Raw genomic sequence first — 10,985 nt, 5'->3', positions numbered from 1 at the left:
CAGATATGGTGAGAGTCACAGTAACAAGCACTGAATGTGTTCTTGACAGCAGGGTGGGAAAGGCACCCTACATTCCAGGTTGCATTAAATACTTGTTACCGGGCCCACCACCATATCTGATTACCCAATGGACTATTACTGTATTATAGACCTAAGAGGTAGGAATGGCCTGGCAATCGGTCTCTGAAGCCTTGGTGATCCAATGGCTGTGCAGCCAATAAACGTGCGGGGAAGTACTGGCCCTCACTGTAATGCCGTAGCCATGTTGGTTACTGGCATTACAGTGTTTGGCTTGCCAGAAAGAGTCATCAGGTGCTATATAGCACCCGATGACAGGTGGTTCGGCTCAGCCTTAGTCAGGGAGAGCAGCAGCAGAAGGGACAGATAGTGTAGGGACAGGAATTGATTAGTGTTGAAAGGTGTTAGAGACCCAAAAGTCCTTTTAAGGACTATTGTTTTATCTGGCTGCAATATATAAGTGCAACCTGCACTAAATTGCGTGCAATTGTTTCGCTGCTGCTGACAGTGACACAACCTCTGCTACATCTGTTGTGTTACATTAGCGCTTCCTAAAGATCTGTGATATTCAGCGCAATTGTTTGGCCGCTGGTGACAGCGACATTATCTGCGCTACATCTCCTGTATAACGTTTGCACATCCTAAATATCTGTGACATTTAGTCAAATTTTTTCACTGCTGGTGACAGCGACATTACCTGCGCTACATCTCCTGTATAATGTTTGAGCATCCTAAATATCTGTGACATTCAGTCTTTTTTAACCGCTGGTGACAGCGACATTACCTGCGCTACATCTCATGTAGTGATGGACGAACATTGGCCGGGAAGATCAAATGTTCACGAACCGCATTTTTGTGGCGAGCCACATTCACTTTAATGACAGCAGGCGAACCTGAAAAATCTTCAGGTCATATTTGCAGCCACCAAAAACTTACTAGAAGTGTACAAATCATTCCACAACATGGACAGTGACATACCAGAGGGGGATCAATGGCAAAAATTCCCACAAAAAATATGTATTTTAATCAGGGGCCATTTTTATGCACCTTAAAGGGAATCTCTCAAAAATGTGGCCTGCTGGAGCCTAGAAATTTTTTATTTTAGACCACGTGAGTACAGGCCCCAAAAATTATTCATTCAAAGGAACAGAAAAGAAGAATTGATAATGTGGCTTGAGGTAAAATTAGGCGGTCACAGTATAGCAATTTTACTGTTGCCAGTTAGATTACAGGCCCCAAAAATTGTGCATTCAACATACAGAAAAGATCAAGTGATTATGTTGCTGCACCTTCGTCAATGTATACGTCCCTAACACGAAACAAATTCCCTGGTTAAAAGGTATTCTGGACAAAATTAGCGATTTCAGGGAAGGTACATTAGTGCTGGGAGGAGACTTCAACCTAGTCTTAAACCCCCTTTTAGATTCCTCCTCTGGGAAGTCGGCTCACTCTCAGTCAGCCATTCGATCCCTGACTACTAAACTCTGGAAGGCCCAACTCATTGATGTTTGCCGCACCTTTCATCCAGACACTAAGGACTATTCCTTTTATTCAACAGTCCATGGCTCCTACCAGCATCTGGATTACCTCTTTATTTCTAAGAATCACCTCCAGCACTGTAAAGAGGCTTCCATAGGTAACATTCTCCTTTCCGACCACTCCCCCGTATACCTGACTAGTGTTGAGCGCGAATATTCGAATAGCGAATTTTTTTCGCGAATATCGGCACTTCGCTAATTCGCAAATATTTCGAATATAGTGCTATAAATTCGATATTTCGAATATACTTTTTTTTTTTTTTTTTTAATTGTTATATTTTTTCCTTTCCCACTTCCCTAAAGTTGTTCTTACCTGTCCTTTGGATTCCTGGCTTCCTGGCTGCTCCAGTCAGTGCCCGTTGCCGCTTCTGCCGCCTTCCGTGCTCATGGAGCGTCCCCATCTCCATGGGAACGTCTCCATATACTAGAATGTACTGTCGGATTTGAGAATTACGTTGAAATCGCAATTGCGATTAATATAACACGAAATAATCGCATTTGCGATTTCAACGTAATTCTCAAATCCGACAGTACATTCTAGTATATGGAGACGTTCCCATGAGCATGGAATATAGCATTACTAAGTTAAAAGTTGTTTTTTTTACTATGGTTGGCTTCAATGGTAGAATTAGCGAATATGACGAATATATTCGTTATATTCCACAAAACGAATATACGAATGTATTCGTCATATTCCACAAAACGAAGATAACGAAGTATTCTGCATCTCAGTTATATCTACCTATTCATCAACTTCGCTAATTCTAGCAATCATATAGGACAGTTTACTATAGAGACAGCTAAGTATAATTCGCTATGCGATTATATGACTGCTTTTTTTTTTATATAAATAGAATAATTATAATACCTGATAATTATTATAATCTATTTATATAAAAAAGCAGTCATATAATCGCATAGCGAATTATACTTACCGTATTTTTCGCCCTATAGGACGCACCGGCCCATAAGACGCACCTAGGTTTTTGGGGAGGAAAATAAGAAAAAAATTATTTTTAACCAAAAGGTGTGCTTTTGGTGGGTTTGGAACTAATGGTGGTCTGTGGGTGGCACTATTACTGGGGATCTGTGAAGGACACTGTTATGGGGGATCTGTGGATGACGGACACTGTTATGGGGGATCTGTGGATGACGGACACTGTTATGGGGGGGATCTGTGGATGACGGACACTGTTATGGGGGATCTGTGGATGACGGACACTGTTATGGGGGGGATCTGTGGATGACGGACACTGTTATGGGGGGATCTGTGGATGACGGACACTGTTATGGGGGGGATCTGTGGATGACGGACACTGTTATGGGGGGGATCTGTGGATGACGGACACTGTTATGGGGGGGATCTGTGGATGACGGACACTGTTATGGGGGGGATCTGTGGATGACTGACACTGTTATGGGGGGGATCTGTGGATGACTGACACTGTTACAGGGGGGGGGATCTGTGGATGACTGACACTGTTACAGGGGGGGGATCTGTGGATGGCACTGTTACAGGGGGGGGATCTGTGGATAGCACTGTTACAGGGGGGATCTGTGGATGGCACTGTTACAGGGGGGATCTGTGGGTGGCACTGTTACATATGTGCCATCCACAGACCCCCCCCACCCCATAACAGTGCCATCCACAGCCCCCCAGCCCATAACAGTGCCATCCACAGCCCCCCAGCCCATAACAGTGGCATCCACAGACCCCCCCCCTTAACTGTGCCATCAGCTCGATCATCCAATAGAGCACACCCACCCCCCCGCCGCCGCCGCCTGTATACTAATATTAATTGTCTTATTCAATTAAATTGCATTAGATATGCCCCCTCACTCCTATATTGCTAATCGAACCTTAAATCCTCATCCTAGGTGCTGTAATGCAGGCCGGGCGGCCGGCGCGTCACTCGCTGATGTCACTCGCCTGCGCCGCCTGCTTCATTCATAAAGTAGGCGGCGCAGGCACCTGACATCAAGGAGTTACGCTGCCGCCCACCCAGCCTGCATTACAGCACCTAGGAATAGGATTTAAGGTATGATTAGCAATATAGGAGTGAGGGGGCATATATAATACATTTTAATCGACTAAGACATTTAATATTAGTATACCGGAGCGGCGGGGCGGTGCTATACTACACTGATTGCACCGCCCCGCCGCTATTCCCGGCCCCCAGCTCCTCCTCCCAGTCCCTCCCCCGGCCCCAGCTCACGCTACATCGCATCCAGCGATGTTAAATTGTCAGCATTCGCCCCATAAGACGCAGGGGCATTTCCCCCCGATTTTTTGGGGGGGAAAAGTGCGTCTTATGGGGCGAAAAATACGGTATCTGTCTCTATAGTAAACTTTCCTATATGATTGCTAGAATTAGCGAAGTTGATGAATAGGTAGATATAACTGAGATGCAGAATACTTCGTTATCTTCGTTTTGTGGAATATAACGAATATATTCGTATATTCGTTTTGTGGAATATAACGAATATATTCGTCATATTCGCTAATTCTACCATTGAAGCCAACCATAGTAAAAAAAAAAAAAAAAAAAAAATCGCAAATGCGATTAATATAACACGAAATAATCGCATTTGCGATTTTTAACTTAGTAATGCTATATTCCAGGGATCAGCAACCTCCGGCACTCCAGCTGTTGTCAAACTACGACTCCCAGCATGCTCCATTCACTTCTTTGGGAGTCCTGAGAACAGCCATGGAGGTGTGCATGCTGGGAGTTGTAGTTGCACCACAGCTGGAGTGCCGAAGGTTGCTGATCCCTGCTATATTCCATGCTCATGGAGCGTCCCCATCACCATGGTAACGTCTCCATATACTAGAATGTACTGTCGGATTTGAGAATTACGTTGAAATCGCAAATGCGATTATTTCGTGTTATATTAATCGCATTTGCGATTTCAATAGGAGAGTAGCCTTTAAGTTTAAAAAAATAAATAAATAAAAAAAATAAAAAAAATCGCATATGCGATTTTTTAAATCGCATATTATTCGCGATAACTAGAATAATGACGAATATTCGATTTCGACGAATATAAAACGAATATTCTATCGAATATTCGCGAATTTCGTCGAAATCGAATATGGCACCTGCCGCTCATCACTATACCTGACCCTCTATACGCTAAAGAAAGGCAAAACCTTCACATCCTGGAGATTAAATGAACAACTTTTAGGAAACACTGAGGCTAGTACAAAGATACAGGAAGCTCTAACAGATTACTTTCACCTAAATACTTCCTCGGAAATATCCCCCCAAACCTTATGGGACGCCCACAAGGCTGTTATAAGAGGACAATGCATCAGTATAGGTGCCCATCTAAAGAAAACTAGAAACCAACAAATAAATGATCTTCATGAGAAAATCTCCCACCTAGAAAAATCCCATAAAGTTTCATTACTAAAAGCCCATCTGGATGAATTGAATACTCATAGGCGCTCCCTTAGAGACATATTAAACACCCTATCAGCGAAATACTACCTAAATTCGCAATATAAGATATATGCCCATGGGAATAAAGCCTCTAGGTTCGTTATGAATAGGGTTAAATTGAGGAAATCGAAAAACTTTGTGCATAAACTAACTACTCCCTCTGGTTCACACATTTTTGACTCAGATCAAATTGCAACGCAATTTAGAAATTTCTATGAATCCCTATATAATCTGGAAGGCCTCAATCCTTCCCCTCCCTCTTCTGAGCTACTATCTTCCCTTTCGGATTATTTGGAAAAGCTGCACCTTCCCTCCCTATCGGAAGAGAACAAGGTGCTGTTAGCCTCCCCCTTCTCTGCTACAGAACTCTTAGAGGCTATCGTAATTCTCCTAAAGGGAAAAGTCCAGGCCCTGATGGCCTTCCTATTTCTTATTATTCCAAGTTCCATGACATTCTTATCCCCCATCTCATCCCACTTTTTAACCTAACCTTGGCCAACACCCCCTTATCTAAAGACATGACCAAAGCCCATATTGTATTAATCCCTAAAGAGGGCAAAGACCCCTTACTCTGTTCCAGCTATAGGCCCATCTCTCTCCTTAACATTGACCTTAAATTACTGGCCAAAATGCTGGTGAATCGTTTAGCATCCATTCTACCCTCCCTGATCCATAGAGATCAAACAGGCTTTGTTAGGGGGAGAGAGGGTAAAGATAACACCGCTAGGGTCCTTAACATCCTCTTTCATGCGAAAAAACAAGCTATGCCATTGGTCCTTCTCAGCACAGATGCTGAGAAGGCCTTTGACAGGGTCAAATGGTCCTTTATGAATTCTGTCCTATCTTCTCAGAAATTCCCAATCCCTTTCCTATCAGCTATAGATGCCATGTACTCTAGGGCCTCCACCTCAATATCCATCAATAACACTCTTTCCTCCCCCTTTAGGATAACCAATGGTACCCGTCAGGGATGCCCCCTCTCCCCTCTTCTCTTTGTGCTAATTATGGAGCCCCTATTACAGTCAATTAGATTGGATGGGGATGTCCAGGGTATGAACCTTGGAGATCAGGAGCACAAAACAGCGGCCTTTGCCGACGACCTCCTGATAATGATCGGCAATCCAAGCGTTGCTCTCCCTAGGGTACACTACCACCTAGAAACTTTTAGCAAATTTTCCAACTTTAAGATTAACCATAGCAAATCCTTAATTATACATATTGGCCTTTCTAACTCCGTAAAAAAACGCTTGGAACGAACTTCACCTTTTAATTGGACTACCCCGCATCTAACTTATCTTGGCATTAAAATAAGTAATGATCCCTCCCAACTTTTCGCCTTAAATTATACTCCTCTCTTGAACCACATTACCACTACTTTAAAAAACCTTGACCTGCCAATACTTTCCTGGCTTGGTAGGAAAAACCTTCTTATGTCTTTAATATTACCTAAATTGACTTACCTTCTCCAGGTCCTCCCTATCCCTGTCCCCTCCTCCTACTATGCCTCGCTTAGATCACTTTTTAGTTCCTTTATTTGGAACAAAAGGAAAGCCCGTCTATCATACAAGTCCCTAAATAGGCCCAAGGCACTAGGCGGTATTGCCCTTCCGGACCCTGAATTGTATGGGAGAGCTATTCTCCTAGCTAGACTTGTGGATTGGTTGAGATCTCCTCCCCATAAATCCTGGGTCCAGATTAAACAATCTTTGGCTAATTCATCCTTTAAAGCTCTTCTTCTAGGTCATAAATGTCTCCCCCCTATTACTTCAGATGCAACCCCCATGATTAAAGCTACCTATAATACCTGGAATTGGCTCCAATACACTCATCTCCAAATCCCCTTCCCTTCGCCCCTCCTTCAAATACGAGATATTCTACAAACAGCCCCCAGAGTTTTTCAAGATAGCCTTCCCACCAACTTAAGGAATTCTGCGGTAAACCTGAGAGATTTATATCAAGACGACAGGCCCTTGTCCTTAAACAGTCTAAAGGATAGCCTTTCAATTCCACCTTCTCTAACACTCATGAACCCAGTTTACTTCATTAAAGCCTATTTATCTCAACACATTTTCTACGGTGACCTTATAAGACCTTTAAACTGGTTTGAGAGTTTAATAGAAAACCCTAAAGATCCTCCAAAGATGATTTCGCAGTTTTATAGCAGAATTAGATCCTACACATCTTCTATATTACCCTCCTTCATTGGACTTTGGGAGAAAGATTTAAATCGCACCTTCTCAGCTGAAGAAATCCATATCATCTTAAACTCCCCCCACAAATCGTCAAGATGTGTACGTATTCAAGAGAATGGGTATAAGATAATTACTAGGTGGTACAAGACTCCGGACGTAGTCTCCAGATACTCATTATCTGGCTGTGACAGGTGTTGGAGATGCCTTGTGGAGAGAGGCTCGTACTTCCATATCTGGTGGGAATGCCCGAAACTCCTAGCTTGGTGGAGGGAGATATTTCAAATCTGTAACCGCATCTGTGGGGTAGATCTCTCCCCCTCCCCAAGTTAGCTCTCCTAAACATTTTTCCTTCTATCCACAAGATCCCCAACTTAGGTCTTTTCAGACATCTGATTGCCGCAGCCAAGCTGCTTATTCCTAGATATTGGCTCTCCACAGAAACCCCTCCTATAGACCAATGGCTTTCGAAGGTTGACCAGATCCACAGATTTGAAGAAATTTCCTCCTGGGAATTGAGGAACTTTCCAAAATTTACGAAATTATGGGGAGCTTGGAAAACATTTAGAGACTCAAATACTCTGTCTGACAGTAATGTTTTGCCTAACAGTAATACCTGAAGTGGGGTAATTAATGTACTTTAGACTGCAACGCTTCTCGCACCCGTGCCATGCCGTCTCGTGCCATGCCATCTCTTTCCAGCTTTCTGATTCCCTAGAATGGGAAGTGCTGTAATACGCTATTATCCCTGCTCATACTTATGTCAATACTCTGTGACGTAACTGTTACTTGTTATTTACCGTGTATAACAGGAGGTTGCATCCTCCAACTTGTACCAATTTTTTGATTTTCTTAATAAATAAATAAAAAATAAAAGTGATTATGTTGCTGAAGGTATATTAGACGGTTGATGGATATCAATTCTACTGCAGGCCAGTGGACTACAAGCCCCAAAAATTATTCATTCACGTGACAGAAAACATCAAGTGATTATGTGGCTGGAGGTATATTAGACGGTCATTGGATAACAATTTTAATGACAGAGGCTGTGGCAAGTAAGTTACCATGAGATCCAGGGTACTTGGTTCAGTGGTTATCCCTGCCACTGGATACTTACCTGCTGTTCCACTTGGCTTTTCTTTCTTTTACGTATTTACTGTTAGGTCAGTGGAGACTCCTCTGCTTCCGTGTTGTGGAAGAACAGGTCATCTCTCCCCTGCTCCTATGAGAGGGATTATTAGAGTGACTCAGGGTCCTAGGTTTCCTGGGTAGGAGCCATCCTACCATCCAGGTCCGCTCATACGGTGAGGAGTTAGGGTGTGGATTAGGGACGCAATAGGAGGTGACCAGCTCCCTTTTCCCTGTTTCCAGGCCGAGTTGCTATCCTGCCTCACCCGACATTGTACGGTGGGGGGTTTCCCCCACTCCCCACAGTGACAGTATGTCCCACTAGGTGGCCCTGAAGAACTGGGCAGATAGAACACCCAGGACTAGAGCAGAGCTCCAGCACAAATGACAGCTGAATTACAACTGACCCCAGCCAGTGAGCCACAGGAGATAAAACCCTAGTGGCCACACCCAGCCAGGAAGTTAACCCCTCAAGAACCAGAAAGGGTTGGCACCAGGAGAAGGGGAGAAAAGCACATACAAGCCAACATCAATGCGTTGTTATGCGCACAACACCTAGGCCATGACACTCCCACCCCTCAAAGCCCTTCCAACTGAAAAAGGGGAAACTAAATGGAACACCTAAAACAAGAGGGGGGGGGGGGGGAATGGCAGAATCAGTGTCAGTGCCAGAGAGTCTCCCCAAGACTGCCGCCAGCATCTGCAGCAGGTAAGTTACCATGATATCCAGGGTTCTTAGTTCAGTAGTTATCCCCGCCACTGGATACTTACCTGCCGTTCCACTTGGCTTTTCTTTCCCGTATTTTCTGCTAGGTCGGTGGAGACTCCTGTGCTTCCGTGTTGTGGACGAACATGTTGTCTCTCCCCTGCTTTTATGTGAGGGATTATTAGGGCAACTCAGGGTCCTAAGTTTCCTGGGTATGAGCCGTCCTACCATTCAGGTCCTCTCATACGGTGAGAAGTTAGGGCGTGGATTAGGGATGCAATAGGAGGTGACCAGCTCCTTTTCCCTGTTTACAGGCCTAGTTGCTATCGTGCCTCACCCGACATTGTACGGTACGGGAGTTTCCCCCACTCCCCACCGTGACACCCCATGGTGTCTTTCGGGGTGCACACGGCAGAGAGTGAGGAGGGTGCAGATACAGAGGATGAGGAGGGTGCAGAACCGGAAGGCTGAGTGAGCCACTCAACCAACTCTGGTGCGTCCTTTGACGTAATCGCACGCACCATCTCCAACTTCCCACTTAGACTCCAGCCTGGTGCACCTGCCCAACCTCTACCACCCCTGCGGAATGGCCTGCCTCTTCCTTTTCCTGCCATTTTTAAAATGACCCTGTGACAAAGTCCCTATAGAAGTATTTGCGGAAACAGGTTTATCGCAGGCCTTAATCAATATTTTGTGGAAGCCGGTATATCAATCCCCTCTATCAGTATTTTGTGGAAACAGGTATATAGAACCCAATAATGAGTATTTGCTGGAACCTGGTATATCAAACCCCTTAATCAATATTTGGTGGAAGCCGGTGTATCCTCCCCCCGCAATAAATATTTGTGGAAGCCGTTGTATCACACCCCACAATCAGTATTTTGTGGAAGCTGGTATATCGCACCCCTTAATCAGTTTTTTGGGGGGCAACAGGTATATCACACCAGTTGCAATTAGTTATTCGAATAGCGTTTGTCCCTCTATCTAGCTGCGGTATCTCAGCAGAACCGCACACAACTGCTGCAGAATATAAATGCACTATAATATACTTTTTATGTTAGATAGTATATTACAGGTATATCACACCCCTCAATCAGATTTTTTTGGGGGGCAACAGGTATATCACACCAGTTGCAGTTACTTATTCCAATCATAGGCGTGTGCAGCCTATTGCATTAGGGTGTGTAAGTATGTATATAAATATTATATACACATACACATACACACACACACACACACATATATATACACAAATACACTAAGGGGTATCAGGGTACATTATTATACAGGAGTAATATAACTGAGGAGGGCTATCAGGGGCATTATACAGGGGTAATATAACTTATATTATATAAGTTATATTACCCCTTTATCATGTCCCCTGAGATAGCCCTCCTCAGTTATATTACCCCTGTATAGTAATGTACCCTGATACCCCTTAGTTTTACCCCCTGTATAATTTACCCTGATCTCTCAGCTATATTACCCCCTGTATAATGTCCCCAATAGCCCTCCTCAGTTATATTACCCCCTGTAATTTACCCTGATACCCCTCATGGTATCATATAAGTATCAGGGTACATTATAAAGGGGTATAAATGAGGAGGGGAAGCAAGCATCAGGGAACATACTTTATGCGTTAACTTAATGTTAGATAACAAACTTATATGGGGGGTGACTCTCAGCCAGGGCCGTAGTTGGTTTCAGTAGCGTAGCGTGGGTTGCCAGCACCCGGGGCAAGCCAAGTATTGCTCCCCCCCCAACCTGTGGACATGCCCCTTTGTACAAATAATGCAGTGCATGTCACCTACAGTCCTATGTAACACCACAGATAACACAATGATAATTCTCTGATTACAGATAATGTAGGATATATTACCTGCAGTCCTATGTAACACCACAGATAACAGTGATAACTGAGAACAGATAATGTAGTAGATGTCATCTGCAGTCCTATGTA

The sequence above is a fragment of the Bufo gargarizans genome, unplaced genomic scaffold, assembly GCF_014858855.1.
Source record: "Bufo gargarizans isolate SCDJY-AF-19 unplaced genomic scaffold, ASM1485885v1 original_scaffold_1145_pilon, whole genome shotgun sequence".
In the NCBI taxonomy this organism is placed as follows: domain Eukaryota; kingdom Metazoa; phylum Chordata; class Amphibia; order Anura; family Bufonidae; genus Bufo; species Bufo gargarizans.
This window is presented reverse-complemented; position numbering follows the sequence as displayed.